This window comes from Leptosomus discolor, unplaced genomic scaffold (genome assembly GCF_034619465.1).
Source record: "Leptosomus discolor isolate bLepDis1 unplaced genomic scaffold, bLepDis1.hap2 HAP2_SCAFFOLD_28, whole genome shotgun sequence".
NCBI classification, from domain to species: domain Eukaryota; kingdom Metazoa; phylum Chordata; class Aves; order Leptosomiformes; family Leptosomidae; genus Leptosomus; species Leptosomus discolor.
The window spans coordinates 2,690,195-2,701,923 of NW_028237857.1; positions in this window are offsets into that span (position 1 = coordinate 2,690,195).

Genomic DNA, 11,729 nt, shown 5'->3' on the forward strand with positions numbered 1-11,729 from the left:
CCAACATCTAGAGGAAAAGCCAAATATATAGATTTAAAACCCAAAATATAGAGGTAAAGCCCGATATCTAGACGTAAAGACCAAAATCTAGATGTAAAGCCCAACTTCTAGAGGTAAAGCCGAATATATAAAGCGCATCATGTAGAGAAAAGCCCAAAATCTAGAGTTGAAGCCCCACATCTAGAGGGAAAGCCCAGAATCTAGATGTAAAGCCTAACATCTAGAGGTGAATTCCAAAATCAAGTGTTAAGGCCCGACATCTACAGTTAAAGCCAAACATATAGATGTAACCCCCAACTTCTAGAGGTAAGGCCCAAAATCTAGAGGTAAAGCCCAACTTCTAGAGGTAAAGTCCAAAATCTAGAGGTAAAGCCCAAGACCTAGTGGTAGAGCCCAAAATCTAGAGGTAAAGCCATACATCTAGACGTAAAGCCAGATATCTGATGGTAAAGCCCAACAGCTAGAGGAAAAGCCAAATATATAGATTTAAAACCCAAAATCTAGAGATAAAGCCCAACATCTAAATGTAAAGCAAAACATCTAGATGTAAAACCCGACATCTAGAGGTAAATTCCAATATCTAGACTTAAAGACCAACATCTAGAGGTAAAACCCAACATCTTGAGGTAAAGCCCAACGTCTGGAGGTACAGCCCAGATTCTAGAGAGAAGCCAAAAATCCAGATGGAAAACCCAAAATCTAGTGTTAAAGCCCAACATCTAGAGGTAAAGCCCAGAATCTAGAGGTAAAGCCTAATATCTAGAGGTGAATTCTTAAATCTAGTCTTAAGGCCCGACATCTACAGTTAAAGCCAAACATATAGATGTAACCCCCAACTTCTAGAGGTAAGGCCCAAAATCTAGATGTAAAGCCCAACTTCTAGATGTAAAGCCGAATATATAAAGCGCATCATTTAGAGTAAAGCCCAAAATCTAGAGTTAAAGCCCAACATCTAGAGGTAAAGCCCAGAATCTAGATGTAAAGCCTAACATCTAGAGGTAAAGCCGAAAGTCTTGAGGTAAAGACAAATATATAGATTTAAAACCCAACATCTAGATGTAAAGCCCAATATCTAGACGTAAAGCCGAACTTCTAGAGGAAAAGTCCAAATTCTGGAGGCAAAGCCCAACACCTAGAGGTAGAGCCCAAAATCTAGACTTAAAGACAAACATCTGGGGGTAAAGCCCAATGTCTAGAGGTAATGACCAACTTCTAGAGCTAAAACCCCAAATCTAGATTTAAACCCCAACATGTAGAGATAAAGCCCAACTTCTAGATCTAAGCCAAACATCTAGAGGTAAAGCCCAACATCTAGAGGTAAAGCCTAACATCTAGTGGTGAATTCCAAAATCTAGTGTTAAGGCCCGACATCTACAGTTAAAGGCAAACATATAGATGTAAACCCCAACTTCTAGAGGTAAGGCCCAAAATCTAGAGGTAAAGCCCAACATCTAGAGTTAAAGCCCAACGTCTTGAGGTAAAAACAAATATATAGATTTAAAACCCAACATCTAGAGGTAAAGCCCAATATCTAGACGTAAAGCCCAACATCTAGAGGAAAAGTCCAAATTCTGGAGGCAAAGCCCAACACCTAGAGGTAGAGCCCAAAATCTAGAGGTAAAGCAACATCTAGAGTTAAAGCCAGATATCTAGATGTAAAGCCCAACATCTAGAGGAAAAGCCAAATATATAGATTTATAACCCAAAATATAGAGGTAAAGCCCAATATCTAGACGTAAAGACCAAAATCTAGATGTAAAGCCCAACTTCTAGATCTAAAGCCTAAAATCTAGATGTAAAGCCCAACTTCTAAAGGTAAAGCTGAATATATAAAGCGCATCATTTAGAGTAAAGCCCAAAATCTAGAGTAGAAGCCCCACATCTAGAGGCAAAGCCCAGAATCTAGATGTAAAGCCTAACATCTAGAGGTGAATTCCAAAATCAAGTGTTAAGGACCGACATCTACAGTTAAAGCCAAACATATAGATGCAACCCCCAACTTCTAGAGGTAAGGCCCAAAATCTAGAGGTAAAGCCCAACTTCTAGAGGTAAAGTCCAAAATCTAGAGGTAAAAATCAAGACCTAGTGGTAGAGACCAAATTGTAGAGGTAAAGCCCAACATCTATAGGAAAAGCCAAATATATAGATTTAAAACCCAAAATCCAGAGGTAAAGCCCAATATCTAGACGTAAAGCCCAAAATCTAGATGTAAAGCCCAACTTCTAGAGGTAAAGTCCAAAATCTAGAGGTAAAGCCCAAGACCTAGTGGTAGAGCCCAAAATCTAGAGGTAAAGCCATACATCTAGACGTAAAGCCAGATATCTGATGGTAAAGCCCAACAGCTAGAGGAAAAGCCAAATATATAGATTTAAAACCCAAAATCTAGAGATAAAGCCCAACATCTAAATGTAAAGCAAAACATCTAGATGTAAAACCCGACATCTAGAGGTAAATTCCAATATCTAGACTTAAAGACCAACATCTAGAGGTAAAACCCAACATCTTGAGGTAAAGCCCAACGTCTGGAGGTACAGCCCAGATTCTAGAGAGAAGCCAAAAATCCAGATGGAAAACCCAAAATCTAGTGTTAAAGCCCAACATCTAGAGGTAAAGCCCAGAATCTAGAGGTAAAGCCTAACATCTAGAGGTGAATTCTTAAATCTAGTCTTAAGGCCCGACATCTACAGTTAAAGCCAAACATATAGATGTAACCCCCAACTTCTAGAGGTAAGGCCCAAAATCTAGATGTAAAGCCCAACTTCTAGATGTAAAGCCGAATATATAAAGCGCATCATTTAGAGTAAAGCCCAAAATCTAGAGTTAAAGCCCAACATCTAGAGGTAAAGCCCAGAATCTAGATGTAAAGCCTAACATCTAGAGGTAAAGCCGAAAGTCTTGAGGTAAAGACAAATATATAGATTTAAAACCCAACATCTAGATGTAAAGCCCAATATCTAGACGTAAAGCCCAACATGTAGAGGAAAAGTCCAAATTCTGGAGGCAAAGCCCAACACCTAGAGGTAGAGCCCAAAATCTAGAGGTAAAGCAACATCTAGAGTTAAAGCCAGATATCTAGAGGTAAAGCCCAACATCTAGAGGAAAAGCCAAATATATAGATTTATAACCCAAAATATAGAGGTAAAGCCCGATATCTAGACGTAAAGACCAAAATCTAGATGTAAAGCCCAACTTCTAGATCTAAAGCCTAAAATCTAGATGTAAAGCCCAACTTCTAAAGGTAAAGCTGAATATATAAAGCGCATCATTTAGAGTAAAGCCCAAAATCTAGAGTTCAAGCCCAACATCTAGAGGCAAAGCCCAGAATCTAGATGTAAAGCCTAACATCTAGAGGTGAATTCCAAAATCAAGTGTTAAGGACCGACATCTACAGTTAAAGCCAAACATATAGATGCAACCCCCAACTTCTAGAGGTAAGGCCCAAAATCTAGAGGTAAAGCCCAACTTCTAGAGGTAAAGTCCAAAATCTAGAGGTAAAAATCAAGACCTAGTGGTAGAGACCAAATTGTAGAGGTAAAGCCCAACATCTATAGGAAAAGCCAAATATATAGATTTAAAACACAAAATCCATAGGTAAAGCCCAATATCTAGACGTAAAGCCCAAAATCTAGATGTAAAGCCCAACTTCTAGATCTAAAGCCCAACATCTAGAGGTAAAGCCTAACGTCTAGTGATGAATTCCAAAATCTAGTCTTAAGGCCCGACATCTACAGTTAAAGGCAAACATATAGATATAAACCCCAACTTCTAGAGGTAAGGCCCAAAATCTAGAGGTAAAGCCAAAGTCTAGAATTAAAGCCCAAGTTCTAGAGGTAAAGCCCAAGACCTAGTGGTAGAGCCCAAAATCTAGAGGTAAAGCCATACATCTAGACGTAAAGCCAGATATCTGATGGTAAAGCCCAACATCTAGAGGATAAGCCAAATATATAGATTTAAAACCCAAAATCTAGAGATAAAGCCCAACATCTAAATGTAAAGCAAAACATCTAGATGTAAAACCCTACATCTAGAGGTAAAGTCCAATATCTAGACTTAAAGACCAACATCTAGAGGTAAAAAGCAACATCTTGAGGTAAAGCCCAACGTCTGGAGGTACAGCCCAGATTCTAGAGAGAAGCAAAAAATCCAGATGGAAAACCCAAAATCTAGTGTTAAAGCCCAACATCTAGAGGTAAAGCCCAGAATCTAGAGGTAAAGCCTAACATCTAGAGGTGAATTCCAAAATCAAGTGTTACGGCCCGACATCTACAGTTAAAGCCAAAGATATAGATGTAACCCCCAACTTCTAGAGGTAAGGCCCAAAATCTAGATGTAAAGCCCAACTTCTAGATGTAAAGCCGAATATATAAAGCGCATCATTTAGAGTAAAGCCCAAAATCTAGAGTTCAAGCCCAACATCTAGAGGTAAAGCCCAGAATCTAGATGTAAAGCCTAACATCTAGAGGTAAAGCCGAACGTCTTGAGGTAAAGACAAATATATAGATTTAAAACCCAACATCTAGAGGTAAAGCCCAATATCTAGACGTAAAGCCGAACTTCTAGAGGAAAAGTCCAAATTCTGGAGGCAAAGCCCAAAACCTAGAGGTAGAGCCCAAAAACTAGACTTAAAGACAAACATCTGGAGGCAAAGCCCAATGTCTAGAGGTAATGACCAACTTCTAGAGCTAAAACCCCAAATCTAGATTTAAACCCCAACATGTAGAGATAAAGCCCAACTTCTAGATCTAAGCCAAACATCTAGAGGTAAAGCCCAACATCTAGAGGTAAAGCCTAACATCTAGTGGTGAATTCCAAAATCTAGTGTTAAGGCCCGACATCTACAGTTAAAGGCAAACATATAGATGTAAACCCCAACTTCTAGAGGTAAGGCCCAAAATCTAGAGGTAAAGCCCAACGTCTTGAGGTAAAGACAAATATATAGATTTAAAACCCAACATCTAGAGGTAAAGCACAATATCTAGACGTAAAGTCCAACATCTAGAGGAAAAGTCCAAATTCTGGAGGCAAAGCCCAACACCTAGAGGTTGAGCCCAAAATCTAGAGGTAAAGGAACATCTAGAGGTAAAGCCAGATATCTAGAGGTAAAGCCCAACATCTAGAGGAAAAGCCAAATATATAGATTTAAAACCCAAAATATAGAGGTAAAGCCCGATATCTAGACGTAAAGACCAAAATCTAGATGTAAAGCCCAACTTCTAGAGGTAAAGCCGAATATATAAAGCGCATCATTTAGAGTAAAGCCCAAAATCTAGAGTTGAAGCCCCACATCTAGAGGGAAAGCCCAGAATCTAGATGTAAAGCCTAACATCTAGAGGTGAATTCCAAAATCAAGTGTTAAGGCCCGACATCTACAGTTAAAGCCAAACATATAGATGCAACCCCCAACTTCTAGAGGTAAGGCCCAAAATCTAGAGGTAAAGCCCAACTTCTAGATCTAACGCCTACCTTCTAGTGGTGAAGTCCAAAATCTAGAGGTAAAGCCCAACATCTAGAGGTAAAACCAGATATCAGGAGGTAAAGGCAAAATCTAGAGGAAAAGCCAAATATATAGACTTAAAACCCAAAATCTAGAGGTAAAGACCAATATCTAGACATAAAGACCAAAATCTAGATGTAAAGCCCAACTTCTAGATCTAAAGCCCAAAATCTAGATGTAAAGCCCAACTTCTAGAGGTAAAGGCGAATATCTAGAGTTAAAGCGCATCATTTAGAGTAAAGCCCAAAATCTAGAGTTAAAAAACAACATCTAGAGGGAAAGCCCAGAATCCAGAGGTAAAGCCGAACATCTAGAGGTGAATTCCAAAATCAAGTGTTAAGGCCCGACATCTACAGTTAAAGCCAAACATATAGATGTAACCCCCAACTTCCAGACCTAAGGCCCAAAAACTAGAGTTAAAGCGCAATATCTAGAGGTAAAGCCGAACATCTTGAGGTAAACCCCAAAGTCTAGATGTAAAGCCCAACTTCTAGAGGTAAAGTCCAAAATCTAGAGGTAAAGATCAAGACCTAGTGGTAGAGCCCAAAATGTAGAGGTAAAGCCAAACATCTATAGGAAAAGCCAAATATATAGATTTAAAACCCAAAATCTAGAGATAAAGCCCAACATCTAAATGTAAAGCAAAACATCTAGATGTAAAACCCGACATCTAGAGGTAAAGTCCAATATCTAGACTTAAAGACCAACATCAAGAGGTAAAACCCAAGATCTAGAGGTAAAGCCCAACATCTGGAGTTAAAGCCCAGATTCTAGAGAGAAGCCAAAAATCCAGATGGAAAACCCAAAATCTAGAGGTAAAGCCGAACATCTAGAGGTAAAGCCAGATATCTAGGGGTAAAGCCCAACATCTAGAGGTAAAGACAAATATATAGATTTAAAACCCAACATCTAGAGGTAAAGCCCAATATCTAGACGTAAAGCCCAACTTCTAGAAGAAAAGTCCAAATTCTAGAGGCAAAGCCCAACACCTAGAGGTAGAGCCCAAAATCTAGAGGTAAAGGAACATCTAGAGGTAAAGCCAGATATCTAGAGGTAAAGCCCAACATCTAGAGGAAAAGCCAAATATATAGATTTAAAACCCAAAATATAGAGGTAAAGCCCGATATCTAGACGTAAAGACCAAAATCTAGATGTAAAGCCCAACTTCTAGAGGTAAAGCCGAATATATAAAGCGCATCATTTAGAGAAAAGCCCAAAATCTAGAGTTGAAGCCCCACATCTAGAGGGAAAGCCCAGAATCTAGATGTAAAGCCTAACATCTAGAGGTGAATTCCAAAATCAAGTGTTAAGGCCCGACATCTACAGTTAAAGCCAAACATATAGATGTAACCCCCAACTTCTAGAGGTAAGGCCCAAAATCTAGAGGTAAAGCCCAACTTCTAGAGGTAAAGTCCAAAATCTAGAGGTAAAGCCCAAGACCTAGTGGTAGAGCCCAAAATCTAGAGGTAAAGCCATACATCTAGACGTAAAGCCAGATATCTGATGGTAAAGCCCAACAGCTAGAGGAAAAGCCAAATATATAGATTTAAAACCCAAAATCTAGAGATAAAGCCCAACATCTAAATGTAAAGCAAAACATCTAGATGTAAAACCCGACATCTAGAGGTAAATTCCAATATCTAGACTTAAAGACCAACATCTAGAGGTAAAACCCAACATCTTGAGGTAAAGCCCAACGTCTGGAGGTACAGCCCAGATTCTAGAGAGAAGCCAAAAATCCAGATGGAAAACCCAAAATCTAGTGTTAAAGCCCAACATCTAGAGGTAAAGCCCAGAATCTAGAGGTAAAGCCTAATATCTAGAGGTGAATTCTTAAATCTAGTCTTAAGGCCCAACATCTACAGTTAAAGCCAAACATATAGATGTAACCCCCAACTTCTAGAGGTAAGGCCCAAAATCTAGATGTAAAGCCCAACTTCTAGATGTAAAGCCGAATATATAAAGCGCATCATTTAGAGTAAAGCCCAAAATCTAGAGTTAAAGCCCAACATCTAGAGGTAAAGCCCAGAATCTAGATGTAAAGCCTAACATCTAGAGGTAAAGCCGAAAGTCTTGAGGTAAAGACAGATATATAGATTTAAAACCCAACATCTAGATGTAAAGCCCAATATCTAGACGTAAAGCCGAACTTCTAGAGGAAAAGTCCAAATTCTGGAGGCAAAGCCCAACACCTAGAGGTAGAGCCCAAAATCTAGACTTAAAGACAAACATCTGGGGGTAAAGCCCAATGTCTAGAGGTAATGACCAACTTCTAGAGCTAAAACCCCAAATCTAGATTTAAACCCCAACATGTAGAGATAAAGCCCAACTTCTAGATCTAAGCCAAACATCTAGAGGTAAAGCCCAACATCTAGAGGTAAAGCCTAACATCTAGTGGTGAATTCCAAAATCTAGTGTTATGGCCCGACATCTACAGTTAAAGGCAAACATATAGATGTAAACGCCAGCTTCTAGAGGTAAGGCCCAAAATCTAGAGGTAAAGCCCAACATCTAGAGTTAAAGCCCAACGTCTTGAGGTAAAGACAAATATATAGATTTAAAACCCAACATCTAGAGGTAAAGCCCAATATCTAGACGTAAAGCCCAACATGTAGAGGAAAAGTCCAAATTCTGGAGGCAAAGCCCAACACCTAGAGGTAGAGCCCAAAATCTAGAGGTAAAGCAACATCTAGAGTTAAAGCCAGATATCTAGAGGTAAAGCCCAACATCTAGAGGAAAAGCCAAATATATAGATTTATAACCCAAAATATAGAGGTAAAGCCCGATATCTAGACGTAAAGACCAAAATCTAGATGTAAAGCCCAACTTCTAGATCTAAAGCCTAAAATCTAGATGTAAAGCCCAACTTCTAGAGGTAAAGCTGAATATATAAAGCGCATCATTTAGAGTAAAGCCCAAAATCTAGAGTAGAAGCCCCACATCTAGAGGCAAAGCCCAGAATCTAGATGTAAAACCTAACATCTAGAGGTGAATTCCAAAATCAAGGGTTAAGGACCGACATCTACAGTTAAAGCCAAACATATAGATGCAACCCCCAACTTCTAGAGGTAAGGCCCAAAATCTAGAGGTAAAGCCCAACTTCTAGAGGTAAAGTCCAAAATCTAGAGGTAAAAATCAAGACCTAGTGGTAGAGACCAAATTGTAGAGGTAAAGCCCAACATCTATAGGAAAAGCCAAATATATAGATTTAAAACACAAAATCCAGAGGTAAAGCCCAATATCTAGACGTAAAGCCCAAAATGTAGATGTAAAGCCCAACTTCTAGATCTAAAGCCCAACATCTAGAGGTAAAGCCTAACATCTAGTGATGAATTCCAAAATCTAGTCTTAAGGCCCGACATCTACAGTTAAAGGCAAACATATAGATATAAACCCCAACTTCTAGAGGTAAGGCCCAAAATCTAGAGGTAAAGCCAAAGTCTAGAATTAAAGCCCAACTTCTAGAGGTAAAGCCCAAGACCTAGTGGTAGAGCCCGAAATCTAGAGGTAAAGCCATACATCTAGACGTAAAGCCAGATATCTGATGGTAAAGCCCAACATCTAGAGGATAAGCCAAATATATAGATTTAAAACCCAAAATCTAGAGATAAAGCCCAACATCTAAATGTAAAGCAAAACATCTAGATGTAAAACCCGACATCTAGAGGTAAAGTCCAATATCTAGACTTAAAGACCAACATCTAGAGGTAAAACCCAACATCTTGAGGTAAAGCCCAACGTCTGGAGGTACAGCCCAGATTCTAGAGAGAAGCCAAAAATCCAGATGGAAAACCCAAAATCTAGTGTTAAAGCCCAACATCTAGAGGTAAAGCCCAGAATCTAGAGGTAAAGCCTAACATCTAGAGGTGAATTCCAAAATCAAGTGTTACGGCCCGACATCTACAGTTAAAGCCAAACATATAGATGTAACCCCCAACTTCCAGAGGTAAGGCCCAAAATCTAGATGTAAAGCCCAACTTCTAGATGTAAAGCCGAATATATAAAGCGCATCATTTAGAGTAAAGCCCCAAATCCAGAGTTAAAGCCCAACATCTAGAGGTAAAGCACAGAATCTAGATGTAAAGCCTACCATCTAGAGGTGAATTACAAAATCAAGTGTTAAGGCCCGACATCTACAGTTAAAGCCAAACATATAGATGTAACCCCCGACTTCTAGAGGTAAGGCCCAAAATCTAGATGTAAAGCCCAACTTCTAGATGTAAAGCCGAATATATAAAGCGCATCATTTAGAGTAAAGCCCAAAATCTAGAGTTAAAGCCCAACATCTAGAGGTAAAGCCCAGAATCTAGATGTAAAGCCTAACATCTAGAGGTAAAGCCGAACGTCTTGAGGTAAAGACAAATATATAGATTTAAAACCCAACATCTAGAGGTAAAGCCCTATATCTAGACGTAAAGCCGAACTTCTAGAGGAAAAGTCCAAATTCTGGAGGCAAAGCCCAACACCTAGAGGTAGAGCCCAAAAACTAGACTTAAAGACAAACATCTGGAGGCAAAGCCCAATGTCTAGAGGTAATGACCAACTTCTAGAGCTAAAACCCCAAATCTAGATTTAAACCCCAACATGTAGAGATAAAGCCCAAATCTAGATCTAAGCCAAACATCTAGAGGTAAAGCCCAACATCTAGAGGTAAAGCCTAACATCTAGTGGTGAATTCCAAAATCTAGTGTTAAGGCTCGATATCTACAGTTAAAGGCAAACATATAGATGTAAACCCCAACTTCTAGAGGTAAGGCCCAAAATCTAGAGGTAAAGCCCAACATCTAGAGTTAAAGCCCAACGTCTTGAGGTAAAGACAAATATATAGATTTAAAACCCAACATCTAGAGGTAAAGCACAATATCTAGACGTAAAGCCGAACTTCTAGAGGAAAAGTCCAAATTCTGGAGGCAAAGCCCAACACCTAGAGGTAGAGCCCAAAATCTAGACTGAAAGACAAATATCTGGGGGTAAAGCCCAATGTCTAGAGGTAATGACCAACTTCTAGAGCTAAAACCCCAAATCTAGATTTAAACCCCAAAATGTAGAGATAAAGCCCAACTTCTAGATCTAAGCCAAACATCTAGAGGTAAAGCCCAACATCTAGAGGTAAAGCCTAACATCTAGTGGTGAATTCCAAAATCTAGTGTTAAGGCCCGACATCTACAGTTAAAGGCAAACATATAGATGTAAACCCCAACTTCTAGAGGTAAGGCCCAAAATCTAGAGGTAAAGCCCAACATCTAGAGTTAAAGCCCAACGTCTTGAGGTAAAGACAAATATATAGATTTAAAACCCAAAATCTAGAGGTAAAGCCCAATATCTAAATGTAAAGCAAAACATCTAGATGTAAAACCCGACATCTAGAGGTAAAGTCCAATATCTAGACTTAAAGACCAACATCTAGAGGTAAAACCCAACATCTAGAGGTAAAGCCCAACATCTGGAGGTAAAGCCCAGATTCTAGATAGAAGCCAAAAGTCCAGATGGAAAACCCAAAATCTAGAGGTAAAGCCCAAAATCTAGAGGTAAAGCCAGATATCTAGACGTAAAGCCCAACATCTAGAGGAAAAGTCCAAATTCTGGAGGCAAAGCCCAACACCTAGAGGTAGAGCCCAAAATCTAGAGGTAAAGCAACATCTAGAGTTAAAGCCAGATATCTAGAGGTAAAGCCCAACATCTAGAGGAAAAGCCAAATATATAGATTTATAACCCAAAATATAGAGGTAAAGCCCGATATCTAGACGTAAAGACCAAAATCTAGATTTAAAGGCCAACTTCTAGATCTAAAGCCTAAAATCTAGATGTAAAGCCCAACTTCTAGAGGTAAAGCTGAATATATAAAGCGCATCATTTAGAGTAAAGCCCAAAATCTAGAGTAGAAGCCCCACATCTAGAGGCAAAGCCCAGAATCTAGATGTAAAACCTAACATCTAGAGGTGAATTCCAAAATCAAGTGTTAAGGACCGACATCTACAGTTAAAGCCAAACATATAGATGCAACCCCCAACTTCTAGAGGTAAGGCCCAAAATCTAGAGGTAAAGCCCAACTTCTAGAGGTAAAGTCCAAAATCTAGAGGTAAAAATCAAGACCTAGTGGTAGAGACCAAATTGTAGAGGTAAAGCCCAACATCTATAGGAAAAGCCAAATATATAGATTTAAAACACAAAATCCAGAGGTAAAGCCCAATATCTAGACGTAAAGCCCAAAATCTAGATGTAAAGCCCAACTTCT